Below are 18,430 nucleotides of genomic sequence, written 5' to 3' on the forward strand. Positions count from 1 at the left end.
GTCTCTCCCAGTTATTTGTTCTTTCTGCTCAATTGTCATTGGGCATTTAAATCTCCACAAGCTAACACCTCACAAGCATCAAACGTGACGGCTTGTGGTACATAACCCTCTGTCACAGTCACCCATATTTTGATGGGGTATCCCGTTTTTGCTATTATCTGGTCATGCCTTTTCCAAGTTACCAATTGACCGAGGCCTTCTCTGAGGCCTAGAATCACTAAAAACAAAATTAGTAATCAATTTTTCCCTGTCATTATTTTTAAACCTTAGGTTTCCAAATAATTATCGATACAAAAATAAGATGTACACTACTACTATAACAACCCCCCCCTTGGGAGCACTGCAATTCGCTATAGGTCTGTCCTTTCTCTCAATCACAAGTCACACTCGTTAGTTACCTGTGAAAATAAAAGGTTAGTTTACAATTGTAAGCTCTTATCCTGCTCAGAGTCCACTACGAGATTTTTCTCTTCAGTTTCAACTTCCAACAAGTCTTTTGTAGGAACAGCTTCCCAGGTACTACCGTCGACAGATGCCTTCACTCGAGTATAGTGAGTCCAACCTTTTTCCACAGTTCTTACGGCTGTTTCAGTGGTCAGTAATTGTCCTTCCCATTCAGGCCGGAGTTGACTCTTTCCAGGTCCGAATCAGGACCCAGTTTCCTGGATGATGGTGGTGAATGGGGAATTCCAAAGGTGGGGTTTGAGCCAACAACCCACAGGTCCTGAGAGATGACAAAGAAGAGGACAACCCCAGAATACAGTTCTTAAGAAAACTCTCTTATTTTGAATTGTGGTATCTCATCCCTTCTGCCCAGATAGGGCAATCTGAACAGCATCTCATATGGTGAAATTCCCATATCCTTTCTTGGTGCTGTTTAAACCTGTAGGAGTAAGCATTTTACCCAAGGAAGTTGGGTTTCTAACACTAGTTTAGTTAATTGCTTCTTTAATGTCTGATTCATTCGCTCCACCTTCCCAGAAGAGTAGGGGTGCCAGGGGCTGTGAAAATCCCACTCAATCTCTAAGGCCTGCTTTAACCCTTGCAGTAAAGCTTACACCCATCTAGTCACGTGGTCAATTAGGACAAACAAGTAACTCAGTAAAGTCTACCTGTATACTTTGGAAAGGTCAAACCCCTGGCTCCCGTCCCCCTCTAGATGGGTTACAGAACACCTTTTTATTTACCTTTTGACATATGGTACATCCTCTACATATGTGCTTCCCTAAAGTGTATATTCCTACACAGACATACTTTCTTAGCACAACATCACACATTGCTTGCACCTCCTAATGACTCTTCTGATGTAAAACAGTTAATATTTGCCTCATTATCACTTTATTCAGCATTTCTCTCCCATCAGGGAGTATCGATTTTCCTTCAGACTTCATGGCTCCTGATTCCTTAAAAAAATCTTTCTTTTAAAGCTTTTTAGTTCTTTCTTAATTTTCAACAATTCCCTGAATCCTCTCTGCATTTATTCTGTTTTCCTTCAGACATTAGATGCCTTAAATACCTGACTTCTCTTTCTCTATATTGTAATTTATTTTTCAATACTCCCAAGCCCTACTTTCCCAGAAAGTTGAATAGCTTGTTAGTAGCTTTCTTCACAACTCTTTTCTCCTGTCCTGAGAATAGAAAACGATCCACATATTTGTTAACATTAATACCTCCTTGGGAGGTTGCAATTGCTCCAAAATCTTTTTTTAGAACTTTTTTTAGAACTTACCCAAATAGATAGGTGGCCCTGTAAACCCCTGAGGTAAAATTGTCCACCTATATTGTTGCTTCGGCCCCCTTTTCAGGGTCTTTCCAGTCAGAGGTGAATATACATGTATGTTTGCTCTCAGGGCCAGAGAGCACTCCATTAATAACACTATTATTCCAGTCTAACAATTTACTATTTGAATGCCCAATTTAATCATCAAATCCCTTCCCAACAAGCTAGTCCCTGCCTTGGGTACATACAATAATTACCCAGTGATCATTTTATCCCCTGGTCTCAGCTTGGTATCCCCCAAAAGTGGCACTGTTATCCCAGCCCCTTCTACCCCCATCACTTTTTAGGGTTTCATTAGTTAATTTAATCCCTGATACTTTACAAGTCAGTAATGACCTAACTGTTCCCCAGTGTATTGGGTTTGATGGCAAGGTTCAGGGGGGTGTGAGGGGTGTAGGGGTGGGAAACTGCAGTGGCAGCCCCCGTGAGAAAAACCCAGAAACCTCCCCGTGGAAGATAAGGGACAATTTCATCTGGCCCCAAAGGGGCCCACTGCTGCCCAGAGCCAAGCCATGAGCAATACAGTCCTTGCCTCTGTGAGAGCACATTCACGAAAACAAACAAACAAAGAAACAAACAAAAACCTGCTGCTCAACAGCAGTTGGGAGAGCGAGAAACCCCCCCCCGCAGACACCAAAGTCAGTGCAGAAGGAGGGGGAGGAGGCGCTCCAGGCGCTGGAGCCGAAGCCCCCCTACGGCCGCTGGAGAGGCCCCTGGTGGAGCAGGCTGTTCCCCCCTCCCCGATGTTTGGGAAACTGACCAAACACCACAGCAAATATGCAAATATACCAAAACTTCTAGACTGTGTGAGAAACACTCCGTAGCCAATAACTTAGGCTCAGGCAAGGATCTCAGTGAAGTAGTAATTTATTCGCGATTGCAATGGCGGGCGCCCCACAAGCAGGAGAGAGCGCATCTACTAGTTCCAAAACACAGTTTATATACCTTTTGATGGCAGGACCCTCCCCTGTTTCCCCACTGAGTGGGTAATCCAGATTCACAATCTATCTGATGCTTCACAAACAATGCATGGCCTTCAGTCGCCGGCCTGTTAAATTTCAAATTTCTTTTGACATTTTTACTGCTTGAAGTGGTAATGTTTCTTCACTTATCTGACTTGACTTGACACCGTGATTTTCACCTAATTGTCCTAAGGAGTCTGATTGTCTGCATTTTACAAGGTCGCCTGCTAAACTTTCTTATCACTGTAAGCATATCTCAGTACCACATTCCCTCCTTCTAAACAATGTAACTCTGCAAAAACAACATTTCTATTCCCACAATTCCCCCCTTTTCTTTTTTTTATAAACTGTTGATTTTTGCAAAAACTCTTTTTATTTTTATTTATTTATTTATTTTAAGTGTAATTTGGTAAATATCTTCCTCTTCTTCACTTTCTTTGCTCTCCATTTCCTCTAATATCATTTTATCTGAGTAGGGTGGTGGATCTATGGTCATTTGTTTCAATAATGTGGTTTCAATTAACCGCTGGACAAGTCCCCTTACACAGGGGATAACGCAACAGCCAATAGCTGTCAAAACTCCTGCTACTATAATCAAGGATGTAAATATGGACATTACCATCCCTTTCCATTTACCAAACCAAGATTTCAACCATCCTGTGATGGAAGTGTCTGCTCCCGAATTTTCTGCTAATTCATTGGCAAGGGTGGTAAGCCCTTGCAATGCTCTTGTTACTGTGCCATCCGGGGCAGTATTGTTACGGATAAAAGTACAATGGTTGCCCAGCATCACGCATACACCACCCTTCTCCACAAGCATCATATCTAATGCTATCCTGTTTTCCCAAGCCATTTTGCTGATGGCATCTAGTTGTTCAGCGATTCCTCTCATCACATCCTTGGTATAATTGATGAATCTCTGCTGATTATAATAGAAATAATTAATCCAATCCACATTTTTATTGATTGTTACCCACCAGAACAGTAACTCAAACCCTGCAGCAATTTAATTTCTGGCTTTATATTCATCCCGAACTCCTCTAGGTACCCCAACAGAATCTATGTATACTCTATCATCAAATGATATTCCTAAGCCTCCTTTACTTCTTCTGGGTATTTGTGATGTTTCTCTTTCAAATGCCAGGGTGAAGGGTATAACTGATTGAACAAGTGCACAAGTGCCTTCCCAATTAGATGGTAGGGTGGACCGTAAGATCTTCCCTCCACTGTACCACCAGAGATCTGCCCTGGGGATCTCTAGTCTTGAGCAGTTTCCCATCAAGTCCTTGGTAGCACAAGGCAAATTCTCCCAGATGCCAGGTAGCACTCACACCCTGCTGTGAGAGGCAAGCTGTATGGTTACCTATAGCTGTAGAGAATGCAGGGGGAACTGCGATATTGCTATCATGCAAGAAACAGCAAAGAGAGACTTACAGGCCTCATTTCCCCAGGCAGTCTTTTCTTGGTACAACGCAATCATACATCGCATCCCTTGGGAGTCTTTGGTCCACCCCCATGGGAAGGGCACTATCTGGGCAATCGGTCATCCCGAGGCACAAGCATAGCAGTAGCTACGATTGAGACTCTGGACAGTATATTTGACCCATTCTATCCAGGCATTCACGTCCCCATACCCTGTTTGAATCTCAAATGTTTGAACTGCCACATTTCAGAGGGCCTCCTGTTTACTCTCCTGTTTTCTCCTTGAGTTTCTCCCTTTCTCTGATGGCAATAGAGGATTGTTTCCATACAGCTATTCTCAATCTGGCTGTTGTGTCTCTCCCAGTTATTTGTTCTTTCTGTTCAATTGTCATTGGGCATTTAAATCTCCACAAGCTAACACCTCACAAGCATCAAACGTGACGGCTTGTGGTACATAACCCTCTGTCACAGTCACCCATATTTTGATGGGGTATCCCGTTTTTGCTATTATCTGGTCATGCCTTTTCCAAGTTACCAATTGACCAAGGCCTTCTCTGAGGCCTAGAATCACTAAAAACAAAATTAATAATCAATTTTCCCCTGTCATTATTTTTAAACCTTAGGTTTCCAAATAATTATCGATACAAAAATAAGATGTACACTACTACTATAACAACCCCCCCCTTGGGAGCACTGCAGTTCGCTATAGGTCTGTCCTTTCTCTCAATCACAAGTCACACTCGTTAGTTACCTGTGAAAATAAAAGGTTAGTTTACAATTGTAAGCTCTTATCCTGCTCAGAGTCCACTACGAGATTTTTCTCTTCAGTTTCAACTTCCAACAAGTCTTTTGTAGGAACAGCTTCCCAGGTACTAGCGTCGACAGATGCTCGAGTATAGTGAGTCCAACCTTTTTCCGCAGTTCTTACGGCTGTTTCAGTGGTCAGTAATTGTCCTTCCCATTCAGGCCGGAGTTGACTCTTTCCAGGTCCGAATCAGGACCCAGTTTCCTGGATGATGGTGGTGAATGGGGAATTCCAAAGGTGGGGTTTGAGCCAACAACCCACAGGTCCTGAGAGATGACAAAGAAGAGGACAACCCCAGAATACAGTTCTTAAGGAAACTCTCTTATTTTGAATTGTGGTATCTCATCCCTTCTGCCCAGATAGGGCAATCTGAACAGCATCTCATATGGTGAAATTCCTATATCCTTTCTTGGTGCTGTTTAAACCTGTAGGAGTAAGCATTTTACCCAAGGAAGTTGGGTTTCTAACACTAGTTTAGTTAATTGCTTCTTTAATGTCTGATTCATTCGCTCCACCTTCCCAGAAGAGGAGGGGTGCCAGGGGCTGTGAAAATCCCACTCAATCTCTAAGGCCTGCTTTAACCCTTGCAGTAAAGCTTACACCCATCTAGTCACGTGGTCAATTAGGACAAACAAGTAACTCAGTAAAATTTACCTGTATACTTTGGAAAGGTCAAACCCCTGGCTCCCGTCCCCCTCTAGATGGGTTACAGAACACCTTTTTATTTACCTTTTGACATATGGTACATCCTCTACATATGTGCTTCCCTAAAGTGTATATTCCTACACAGACATACTTTCTTAGCACAACATCACACATTGCTTGCACCTCCTAATGACTCTTCTGATGTAAAACAGTTAATATTTGCCTCATTATCACTTTATTCAGCATTTCTCTCCCATCAGGGAGTATCGATTTTCCTTCAGACTTCATGGCTCCTGATTCCTTAAAAAATATCTTTCTTTTAAAACTTTTTAGTTCTTTCTTAATTTTCAACAATTCCCTGAATCCTCTCTGCATTTATTCTGTTTTCCTTCAGACATTAGATGCCTTAAATACCTGACTTCTCTTTCTCTATATTGTAATTTATTTATTTATTTATTTATTAATACTCCCAAGCCCTGCTTTCCCAGAAAGTTGAATAGCTTGTTAGTAGCTTCCTTCACAACTCTTTTCTCCTGTCCTGACAATAGAAAACGATCCACATATTTGTTAACATTAATACCTCCTTGGGAGGTTGTAATTGCTCCAAAATCTCCTTTTTTTTTTTTTTTTTTTCTTTTTTTTTTAGATCTTACCCAAATAGATAGGTGTCCCTGTAAACCCCTGAGGTAAAATTGTCCACCTATATTGTTGCTTCCGCCCCCATTTCAGGGTCTTTCCAGTCAGAGGTGAATATACATGTATGTTTGCTCTCAGGGCCAGAGAGCACTCCATTAATAACACTGTTATTCCAGTCTAACAATTTACTATTTGAATGCCCAATTTAATCATCAAATCCCTTCCCAACAAATTAGTCCTTGCCTTGGGTACATACAATAATTACCCAGTGATCATTTTATCCCCTAGTATCAGCTTGGTATCCCCCCCAAAGTGGCACTGTTATCCCAGCCCCACTTTTTAGGGTTTCATTAGTTAATTTAATCCCTGATACTTTACAGGTCAGTAATGACCTAGCTGTTCCCCAGTGTATTGGGTTTGATGGCAAGGTTCGGGGGCTGTGAGCAGGGGGGTGGGAAACTGCAGTGGCAGCCCCCGTGAGAAAAAAAAACCCGGAAGCCTCCCCGTGGCAGATAAGGGACAATTTCATCTGGCCCTAAGGGGCCCACTGCTGCCCAGAGCCAAGCCATGAGCAACACAGTCCGTGCCTCTGTGAGAACACATCCACGAAAACAAACAAACAAAGAAACAAAAGCCTGCTGCTCAACAGCAGTTGGGAGAGCGAGAAACCCCCCCGCAGACACCAAAGTCAGTGCAGAAGGAGGGGGAGGAGGCGCTCCAGGCGCTGGAGCCGAAGCCCCCCCTGCGGCCGCTGGAGAGGCCCCTGGTGGAGCAGGCTGTTCCCCCCTCCCCGATGCTTGGGAAACTGAACAAACACCACAGCAAATATGCAAATATACCATAACTTCTAGACTGTTACTTAGATAATGCCTACATCCTCTTTCCCTGCTCATTCAACTTCAAACAGCTCTGTTAAATATTACATGCCACACCTTTAACACCTTCAGCAACTCTTTTAACACTTCCTTTATCTTTTTCCAGCCTGTACTTTTCTAATACCAGCACCAAAGGCTCAGTCAGGGTCCAACTTAATTCCATACCTTTTCCCTCCAAGATACTGAAACAACATATCAATATAGCATATTTCATCCCATTTTCCTTCTTTCCTCCTTCTTCCACTCCAGATATTCCCATTCGAAGTGGCCAGCCTGGCCACACTTAAAACATCTTATCAAAGCCTGTCTCTGCTAGGACTCGGGCCACAACACAGGCAGCCTTCTTTGCCTGCCATTCCTTCATCTCTCTTCTTCTCCTTTCCATCCTGGCCCTGACTCCCCCTGAAGATTTTCTTCATCTTTCTCCAACCCTCTGCCTCACTACCCGCTGCACTGTCAATACCATTAGTTTCGATCTTTTTTTTTTTTTTTTTTTTTTTTTTTTTTTCCCTTCTTATCTCCCCTCCAGACACACCCCTCCAGGGCCTCCCGCAGGAGGGTCCCCCAGTGACTGTTGACTACATTCCCCCCACCTTCTGAAGCATTTTCTGCGTATTTTGCCAGGCTTTAATCACACAATGAACTTTCAAGAGCCCTTGGGATACTGGGTCCTCAGGTCTCATCCCCAAGTACTTTCTCATTCTGACACTAAGTCTCTCATATAATTTCTGTGTTGCACACTATTATTATTCCAGCCAGGATTGGCAAGTGGGTATTTCTGCCCTGCCGGTATTACCCCTGGTCCTGGAGGATGAGCTCTTTCCCATTCTTGTATAGCAGCTCTCCTCCTGATCATTCCCATTTCTTTCCCTGTAAACAACATACTTATAGACATAATTCCCTCCCCCAAGAGTATAAATCAGGTCGTAGGAACTGGTCTAATTGTTCAGCTAGGCTGTTGGGGTCCTTGAATAAAGACTTCCTCTCCTTCTTAAAAAGTCCTAACCTCTCTGCTGGTAAGGAGGAGGGGGTAGTTCACCTAAGAGGATACACAGTTAGTGTTAGCACTGTTAGTATCAGGGAAGGCAAAATTCTCAACATATCTTCTACCTTGTTCTAATTCTTGCCAGAGAGTAGAGTACGATCCTTCTTTAGGGACAGTGTTAATTACAGTCCCTGTCTCCCTTCCTGGAGTGACTGCTGCTGCCACCAGTTCAATATTAAGATTATAGGGAGCATAACTTGGCTCCTTCTCTGAAAAAGGAATCTTATTGTTTACACATAAATTTAAAGCCTGAATTTTCATCAGACCCGTATTTTGGCCAAAATACTGCTGTTTCCTTAATTGGTTCTTTTGTCCAGACTGATACACAATATTTAACCCTTTTTTTTTTTTTTTAAATTATTTTTCTTTTACAATCCCTCTAATTTTGGGATTATGTTTCCAATTTCTTATCATTCTTCAGGAAGAACTATTAGTAGGCACTCCCCCAGGGATATCTCCCTGTCCCCTGGAACTCATATTTTCCCATTTTTCCTAACCCTCGCCAGTATGTGCTACAGAATTTTCCCTTCTGCAGTGCACCACACACCAACGTACTGAAAGATGGGGGTGTACCGCCAAGCACTTCCCCGTGCCAGCGTTACCGCACACCTGAGTTTACCAGATTCCCTGGTGTACTTCCAAGCACTTCCCCGTGCAAGGATTACCGTACACCAGATTCCCCTGGTGTAGTGCCAGCACTTCCCCGTGCAAGGGCTTACCATACACCAGATCACCCGACCCCCAAGGCAATACTCAATATTTCTTACCTTGGTCTGTGCACAGAGTTACCGGATCGATTCTTAAAAACCCGGAGTGCCTACCTTCTTCCTTTCCCCACTACTTCACGGATCCTGCCTCTTTAACCAGTCTCGGGCCCTCTGTCAGCTTTCCGCAGAACCGCCACCGTGGATGCACAGGACCGCTGAAATCAGCGGGGCATGCCTTCCTGCTGCTGCGGCGGTGGGGCTCCCCAGTAGGTGACTGGATCCCGGACGAGCCCCCAAATTGTGAGAAACACTCCGTAGCCAATAACTTAGGCTCAGGCAAGGATCTCAGTGAAGTAGTAATTTATTCGCGATTGCAATGGCGGGCGCCCCACAAGCAGGAGAGAGCGCATCTACTAGTTCCAAAACACAGTTTATATACCTTTTGATGGCAGGACCCTCCCCTGTTTCCCCACTGAGTGGGTAATCCAGATTCACAATCTATCTGATGCTTCACAAACAATGCATGGCCTTCAGTCGCCAGCCTGTTAAATTTCAAATTTCTTTTGACATTTTTACTGCTTGAAGTGGTAATGTTTCTTCACTTATCTGACTTGACTTGACACCGTGATTTTCACCTAATTGTCCTAAGGAGTCTGATTGTCTGCATTTTACAAGGTCGCCTGCTAAACTTTCTTATCACTGTAAGCATATCTCAGTACCACATTCCCTCCTTCTAAACAATGTAACTCTGCAAAAACAACATTTCTATTCCCACAACTGTTACTTAGATAATGCCTACATCCTCTTTCCCTGCTCATTCAACTTCAAACAGCTCTGTTAAATATTACATGCCACACCTTTAACACCTTCAGCAACCCTTTTAACACTTCCTTCATCTTTCTCCAGCCTGTACTTTTCTAATACCAGCACCAAAGGCTGTCAGGGTCCAACTTAATTCCATACCTTTTCCCTCCAAGATACTGAAACAACATATCAATATAGTATATTTCATCCCATTTTCCTTCTTTCCTCCTTCTTCCACTCCAGATATTCCTATTCGAAGTGGCCAGCCTGGCCACACTTAAAACATCTTATCAAAGCCTGTCCCTGCTAGGATTCGGGCCACAACACAGGCAGCCTTCTTTGCCTGCCATTCCTTCTTCTCTCTTCCTCTCCTTTCCATCCTGGCCCTGACTCCCCCTGAAGATTTTCTTCATCTTTCTCCAACCCTCTGCCTCACTACCCGCTGCACTGTCAATACTATTAGTTTTGCTCTCTTTTTTTTTTTTTTCCTTCTTATCTCCCCTCCGGACACACACCTCCAGGGCCTCCCGCAGGAGGGTCCCCCAGTGACTGTTCACTACATCCCCCCACCTTCTGAAACATTTTCTGAGTATCCTGCCAGGCTTTAATCACACAATGAACTTTCAAGAGCCCTTGGGATACCGGGTCCTCAGGACTCATCCCCAATTACTTTCTCATTCTGACCCCAAGTCTCTCTTATGATTTCTGTGTTGCACACTATTATTATTCCAGCCAGGATTGGCAAGTGGGTATTTCTGCCCTGCCGGTATTACCCCTGGTCCTGGAGGATGAGCTCTTTCCCATTCTTGTATAGCAGCTCTCCTCCTGATCATTCCCATTTCTTTCCCTGTAAACAACATACTTATAGACATAATTCCCTCCCCCAAGAGTGTAAATCAGGTCGTAGGAACTGGTCTAATTGTTCAACTAGTCTGTTGGGGTCCTCGAATAAAGACTTCCTCTCCTTCTTAAAAGTCCTAACCTCTCTGCTGGTAAGGAGGAGGGGGTAGTTCACCTAAGAGGATATGCAGTTAGTGTTAGTACTGTTAGTATCAGGGAAGGCAAAATTCTCAATATATCTTCTACCTTGTTCTAATTCTTGTCAGAGCCTAGAGTATGATACTTCTTTAGGGACAGTGTTAATTACAGTCCCTGTCTCCCTTCCTGGAGTGACTGCTGCTGCCACCAGTTCAATATTAAGATTATAGGGAGCATAACTTGGCTCCTTCTCTGAAAAAGGAATCTTATTGTTTACACATAAATTTAAAGCCTGAATTTTCATCAGACCCATATTTTGGCCAAAATACTGCTGTTTCCTTAATTGGTTCTTTTGTCCAGACTGATACACAATATTTAACCTTTTTTTTTTTTTTTTTAATTACTTTTCTTTTACAATCCCTCTAATTTTGGGATTATGTTTCCAATTTCTTATCATTCTTCAGGAAGAACTATTAGTAGGCACTCCCCCAGGGATATCTCCCTGTCCCCTGGAACTCATATTTTCCCATTTTTCCTAACCCTCGCCAGTATGTGCTACAGAATTTTCCCTTCTGCAGTGTACCACACACCAACATACTGAAAGATGGGGGTGTACCGCCAAGCACTTCCCCGTGCCAGAGTTACCGCACACCTGAGTTTACCAGATTCCCTGGTGTACTTCCAAGCACTTCCCCGTGCAAGGATTACCGTACACCAGATTCCCCTGGTGTAGTGCCAGCACTTCCCCGTGCAAGGGCTTACCATACACCAGATCACCCGACCCCCAAGGCAATACTTAATATTTCTTACCTTGGTCTGTGCACAGAGTTACCGGATTGATTCTTAAAAACCCGGAGTGCCTACCTTCTTCCTTTCCCCACTACTTCATGCATCCTGCCTCTTTAACCAGTCTCGGGCCCTCTGTCAGCTTTCCGCAGAACCGCCACCGTCGATGCACAGGACCGCTGAAATCAGCGGGGCATGCCTTCCTGCTGCTGCGGCCGTGGGGCTCCCCAGTAGGTGACTGGATCCCGGACGAGCCCCCAAATTGTGAGAAACACTCCGTAGCCAATAACTTAGGCTCAGGCAAGGATCTCAGTGAAGTAGTAATTTATTCGCGATTGCAATGGCGGGCGCCCCACAAGCAGGAGAGAGCGCATCTACTAGTTCCAAAACACAGTTTATATACCTTTTGATGGCAGGACCCTCCCCTGTTTCCCCACTGAGTGGGTAATCCAGGTTCACAATCTATCTGATGCTTCACAAACAATGCATGGCCTTCAGTTGCTGGCCTGTTAAATTTCAAATTTCTTTTGACATTTTTACTGCTTGAAGTGGTAATGTTTCTTCACTTATCTGACTTGACTTGACACCATGATTTTCACCTAATTGTCCTAAGGAGTCTGATTGTCTGCATTTTACAAGGTCGCCTGCTAAACTTTCTTATCACTGTAAGCATATCTCAGTACCACATTCCCTCCTTCTAAACAATGCAACTCTGCAAAAACAACATTTCTATTCCCACACTTGACAGCTGCAGCACTGTATTTTGCCCGTAATTCTGCGTGCAAAGAGACGAACGAAGACGACGGAGTCGTAAGTATTTAAGGAGTATACCGTTTGGTTGGGTGGGATTCGGTTGTCTGTGTGTGTAAGAGTGTGACTGAGACGGAACTTAGTTCCGAAGCGAGTGTGGAGATCTTCTAACCGCGGTTCCAGTCTCCCGTGAGGGACTTGGCTGGTGAAGGACCGAAGCGATTTCTATAGGATTCGTGGGTGGGTGATAGGTCGTAAACCCCCTGCAAGACACTCTTACTAAGGTAACCAAGGGCTGTGGGAATTGCCATAGTAAAATTCCCAGATGGGTCAGACAGAATTGAAGACCAAGGACCAGAAGAAAGGGAGCAAATTACCAGAAAGTCCATTAGGAATAATGATTAGAAATTGGAACAATAGGGGCCCCAGAAAATGAAAGAGTAAATTAAAAATGGTCCAGTATTATATGACTGGCCACTTGCCGAGGCGATCGGCTCCGGGGCAGACGCGTTCTGCAGCGGAGCAGGTGATCGGGCCAGGCAGGGCTAATTTTTCCGGCATCGAGCCTACTTGAGGGAGCCACCAGGACCTGGCAGCCCTCGTGAGGGAGGCTGGCGAGGCGTAGGCGGAGCCAGCAGCGCCCCCTCCCCGGCCGTTCAAAAGCTGCCCCTAGGGAGTGCGAGCGACCAGGAGCACAGCAAACAGGGTGGGCAAACAGGGCTTGGCGTGTCAGAAGGGAGTGGCGTGGCAGTTAGTGCTGCAGTTCCTGCAGGCAGGGCGAGCAGGAAGGGCAGAGTGCTCTCCCCCGCCCATACGAACACCTCCTGTAATGACAGCCGTTAGCTAGGCTGCAATGGTGTCCACCAGGCACTCTCCAGAAAGACAGTACACACCCAGACTGACTACTCCGTTCAAAAACGCAGCAGTTCAGGTCACTGGATGCAGGGAGTGTCTGAGCCTGTTGCTGCCATCAGCGGGAGGCAGAGAAACTGCGTGCATGAGGTGCGAGCAGGTGGACGACCTGGTCCACATGGTGGCAGAGCTCAAGGAGGAGGTGGAGAGGTTGAGGGATATCAGGGAGTGCGAGTGGGAGATAGACTGGTGGAGCAACTCACTGCAGGGTCTCAAGGAGAGGTACCAGGGTGAGACATCCCAAATGGGGGTGGACCCACTGCCGTGTCGCCGTCGTGCAGAGAGAGGGGACCTGGGAGTTGAGGAGGAATGGAGACAGGTCCCTGCTCGACCTCACAGGAGATGCCCTCCCCTTCCAGCCCCGCCTTCCCAGGTGCCCTTATACAACAGATTTGAGGCCCTGGAGCTTGAAAGACCAGTGGGTGAGAATGAGGTAGAAAGTGTACCCAGGAGGATGCCTTGGGTGAGGAAGTCAACTCCACGCCTCAGGACTGCCTCCACCAAGACAGAAAGAAGGGTTATTGTTGTGGGAGACTCTCTTCTCAGGGGAACAGAGGGCCCTATTTGTCGGCCTGACCCTACCCGTAGGAAAGTCTGCTGCCTCCCTGGGGCCAGGGTCAGGGACGTTGCCAGGAAGCTTCCCAACTTGGTTTGCCCCTCTGACTATTATCCTCTTTTGATAGTCCAGGCGGGCAGTGATGACATTGAAGAGAGAAGCCTCAAGGCTATCAAGCGGGACTTTAGGGGGCTGGGGCGATTAGTGGATGGAGCGGGAGTACAGGTGGTGTTTTCATCCATCCCTACGGTGGCAGGGAGGGGTACCGACAGGACACAAAAAGCCCACCTGATAAACACATGGCTCAGAGGCTGGTGCCAGCACAGAAATCTTGTTTTTTTTTGACCATGGGGCGCTTTACACGGCACCCGGCCTGATGGCCGCAGACGGGTCTCTATCTCTAAGGGGAAAACGGATCGTGGGCCAGGAGCTGGCGAGGCTCATTGAGAGGGCTTTAAACTAGGTAAGATGGGGGATGGGGCTGAAATAAGGCTTGTTGGAGCTGTGCCAGGGGGAACAATGGCAAGGCCAGGGGAGAAGGCAATGGCCCAGCTGAAATGCATCTACACTAATGCACGCAGCATGGGTAACAAACAGGAGGAGCTGGAAGCCATCGTGCAGCAGGCAGGCTACGACTTGGTTGCCATCATGGAGACATGGTGGGACCACTCTCATGACTGGAGTGCTGCAATGTCTGGCTATAAGCTCTTCAGAAGGGACAGGCAGCACAGAAGCGGTGGTGGTGTGGCTCTCTATATTAGAGAATCTTTTGATGTTGTGGAACTCGAGGCTGGGAATGACAAGGTTGAGTCCCTTTGGGTTAGGATCAGCGGGAAGGCCAACAAGGCTAGCGTCCTGGTCGGGGTCTGTTATAGACTGCCGAACCAGGATGAGGAAACAGATGAGGAGTTCTACAGGCAGCTGACAGAAGTTGCAAAATCATCGGCGCTTGTTCTTGAGGGGGACTTCAACTTCCCAGACATATCCTGGAAGCACAACACAGCCCAGAGAAAGCAGTCTAGGAGGTTTCTGGAAGATAGCTTCCTGACGCAGCTGGTTAGTGAGCCTACCAGGGGAGGTGCCCCGCTAGACCTTCTCTTCACAAACAGAGGACTGGTGGGAGATGTGGCTGTCGGAAGCTGTCTTGGACAGAGTGACCACGAAATGGTGGAGTTCTCTATTCTTGGCAAGGCCAGGAAGGGGACCAGTAAAACCGCTGTATTGGACTTCCAGAGGGCTGACTTTGAGCTGTTCAGGACACTAGTTGGTAGAGTCCCTTGGGAGGCGGTTCTGAAGGGCAGAGGAGTTCAGGAAGGCTGGGCGTTCTTCAAGAAGGAAATCTTAATGGCGCAGGAGCGGTCTGTCCCCACGTGCCCAAAGACGAGCCGGCGTGGAAGACCGGCCTGGCTCAACAGAGAGTTGCATCTTGAGCTTAGGAGAAAAAAGAGGGTTTATAATCTTTGGAAAAAAGGGCGGGCCACTGAGGAGGACTATAAGGATGTTGCGAGGCTGTGCAGGGACAAAATTAGAAAGGCCAATGCTCATCTGGAGCTCAATCTGGCTACTGCCGTTAAAGACAAGAAAAAATCTTTTTACAAATACATCAACGCAAAACGGAGGACTAAGGAGAATCTCCATCCTTTACTGGATGCGGGGGGAAACCTAGTTACAAAAGATGAGGAAAAGGCGGAGGTGCTTAATGCCTTCTTTGCCTCAGTCTTTAGCGGCAACACCGGTTGTTCTCTGGATACCCAGTACCCTGAGCTGGCGGAAGGGGATGGGGAGCAGGATGTGGCCCTCACTGTCCACGAAGAACTAGTTGGCGACCTGCTACGGCACTTGGATGTGCACAAGTCGATGGGGCCGGATGGGATCCACCCGAGGATACTGAGAGAACTGGCAGAGGAGCTGGCCAAGCCACTTTCCATCATTTATCAACAGTCCTGGCTATCGGGGGAGGTCCCAGTTGACTGGCAGCTAGCAAACGTGACGCCCATCTACAAGAAGGGCTGGAGGGCAGACCCAGGGAACTACTACAGTTTGACCTCAGTGCCAGGGAAGCTCATGGAGCAGATTATCTTGAGAATCATCACACAGCACTTGCAGGGCAAGCAGGCGATCAGGCCCAGTCAGCATGGGTTTATGAAAGGCAGGTCCTGCTTGACGAACCTGACCTTCTATGACAAAGTGATGCACTGGGTGGATGAGGGAAAGGCTGTGGATGTGGTCTATCTTGACTTCAGCAAGGCTTTTGACACCGTCTCCCACAGCATTCTCCTCAAGAAACTGGCTGCTCTTGGCTTGGACTGGCGTACGATTCATTGGGTTAGAAACTGTCTGGATAGCCGGGCCCAAAGAATCGTGGTGAATGGAGTCAAGTCCAGTTGGAGGCCAGTCACTAGTGGCGTTCCCCAGGGCTCGATGCTGGGGCCGGTCCTCTTTAATATCTTCATCGATGATCTGGATGAGGGCACTGAGTGCACCCTCAGTAAGTTTGCAGATGACACCAAGTTAGGTGCGTGTGTTGATCTGCTTGAGGGTAGGAAGGCTCTGCAGGAGGATCTGGATAGGCTGGACCGATGGGCTGAGGTCAACTGCATGAAGTTCAACAAGGCCAAGTACCAGGTCCTGCACCTGGGGCGCAATAACCCCAAGCAGAGCTACAGGCTGGGAGAGGAATGGATGACCTAATTGCTCTCTACAGGTACCTTAAAGGAGGCTGTAGCGAAGTGGGGGTTGGTTTGTTCTCCCACGTGCCTGGTGACAGGATGAGGGGGAATGGGCTAAAGTTGCGCTAGGGGAGTTTTAGGTTGGATGTTAGGAAGAACTTCTTTACCAAAAGGGTTGTTAGACATTGGAAAAACAGACTCGGCATAAGGAGATAGTAAGATTTATTGCTCATTACTAACAAGCTAGAGAAGTGAGAAAGAAAGGAAAGAAACCAAAAGCACCTTCCCCATCATCCACCCTCTTCCACCTCCTCCCCCCGAGCAGCGCAGGGGAATGGGGGAATGGCGGTTATGGTCAGTCTACAGGGCTTCTCTGTCGTTCCTTCTCGGTCACTCTCGTCCCCTGTGCTGTGGGGTCCCACCCACAGGATACAGTCCTTGATGAACTGATCCGGCGTGGGCTTCCCACAGGCAGCAGCTCTTCCAGAACTGCTCCAGATATGGGTCCATACCACGGGGTCCATCCCTCAGGAGAAAACTGCTCCAACCTGGCTCCCCCATGGGCAGCAGCTCCTGCCAGGTCACCTGCTCCTGCATGGTCTCCTCTCCACGGGCTACAGGTCCGGCCCGGAATCTGCTCCGGCAGGGGTCTTCCACAGGCGGCAGTCTCTGTCGGTGAAGGGCTACCTTCTCCACCATGGTCTCCTCCACGGGCTGCAGCGTGGAACCCTGCTCCACCGTGGTACTCCATGGGCTGCAGGGGGACATCCTGCTTCACCATGGTCTTCACCACAGGCCACAGGGGACTTCTGCTCCGGTGCCTGGAGCACCTCTCCCCCTCCTTCTTCACTGACCTTGGCACCTGCAAGGCTTTTCCTCACTCCTCTCACTCTCCCAACTGCTGTGTGTGGCGCAGCGTTTTTTTTTCCCTGTCTTAAATATGCTCTCACAGAGGTGCAAAAATACATCGCTTATTGGCTCGGCTTGGGTCAACAGTGGGGGCCTTACCAAACATGGGGCAGCTTCTAGATCCTTCTCACAGAAACTACACCTATGGCCCCCTGCTAACAAAACCTTGCCATGTAAACCCACTACAGAAGGACATCGAGGTGCTTGAGTGAGTCCAGAGAAGGGCAACAAAGCAGGTGAGGTGTCTGGAGAACAAGTCCTACGAGGAGCGGCTGAGGGAGCTAGGCTTGTTCAACCTGGAGAAAAGGAGGCTCAGGGGCGACCTTATCGCTCTCTACAGGTACCTTAAAGGAGGCTGTAGAGAGGTGGGGGTTGGTCCATTCTCCCACGTGCCTGGTGACAGGATGAGGGGGAATGGGCTAAACTTCTGCCAGGGGAGTTTTAGGCTGGATCTTAGGAAGAACTTCTTTACCGAAAGGGTTGTTAGGCATTGGAACAGGCTGCCCATGGAAGTGGTGGAGTCACCATCCCTGGAGGTCTTTAAAAGACGTTTATATGTAGAGCTTAGGGATATGGTTTAGTGGGGACTGTTAGTGTTAGGTCAGAGGTTGGACTCGATGATCTTGAGGTCTCTTCCAACCTAGAAATTCTGTGATTCTGTGATTCTGTGATATTTAGAATGTTTGATGTTCGTGTGTGCTTGTTGGTGGAGCGTAGACTCCCCGCACACCCAGCACTGTTTACTTGCCTTTTATACCTTTTATAGCTTTTATACCTTTTATACCTTTCATAAGTATAAATATTACAAAATTCAGATTGAGTTGAGACTTCATTTATAACAAATTGGTGACCCCGACATGATCTTCTTGGACTTTGAATCTGTGACCGTGTACTGGGTCTGGCTGGAATGTTAACTTTCCCAGCAGCAGCCCATACAGTGCCATACTCTGTACTTGTAGCTGGAACAGCAGTGTTATTACACCAGTGTTGTGTCTACTGCTGAGCAGCAGTGGCACAGCATTGGGCCTTTCTCTAACCCTCCTAGGGGGTGGGCAAAAAAGTGAGGAGAGAAACATCACTAGGGCAGCTGACCTAAACCAATCAAAGGGATATTCCATACCATGTGGTGTCACACTCAGCAATAAAAGGTGGAAACAGGAAGAAGAGGGGAGGGGTGGGCTCTCGTTGA

General features: G+C 47.0%; 1 long non-coding RNA gene across 3 annotated transcripts in view; it reads right to left on the bottom strand.

Moving 5' to 3' along the window:
• Positions 1 to 2,629: 2,629 nt before the first annotated feature.
• LOC311426372 overlaps positions 2,630 to 18,430 on the bottom strand; it is a 265,382-nt gene continuing 249,581 nt past the window's right edge. The window contains exons 5-6 of one of the 3 annotated variants that reach the window (XR_014686677.1): positions 11,986 to 12,193; positions 2,630 to 2,861 (exon numbers count right to left, since the gene is read on the bottom strand). This is a non-coding gene — a long non-coding RNA (uncharacterized lncRNA). Of the gene's footprint in view, positions 2,862 to 5,042; positions 5,236 to 5,373; positions 5,395 to 11,985; positions 12,194 to 18,430 lie in introns of those variants that run through there. The other 2 variants (XR_014686678.1, XR_014686679.1) reach the window with 2 other exon arrangements.

This window comes from Aythya ferina, assembly GCF_964211825.1.
Source record: "Aythya ferina genome assembly, chromosome: W".
In the NCBI taxonomy this organism is placed as follows: Eukaryota; Metazoa; Chordata; class Aves; order Anseriformes; family Anatidae; genus Aythya; species Aythya ferina.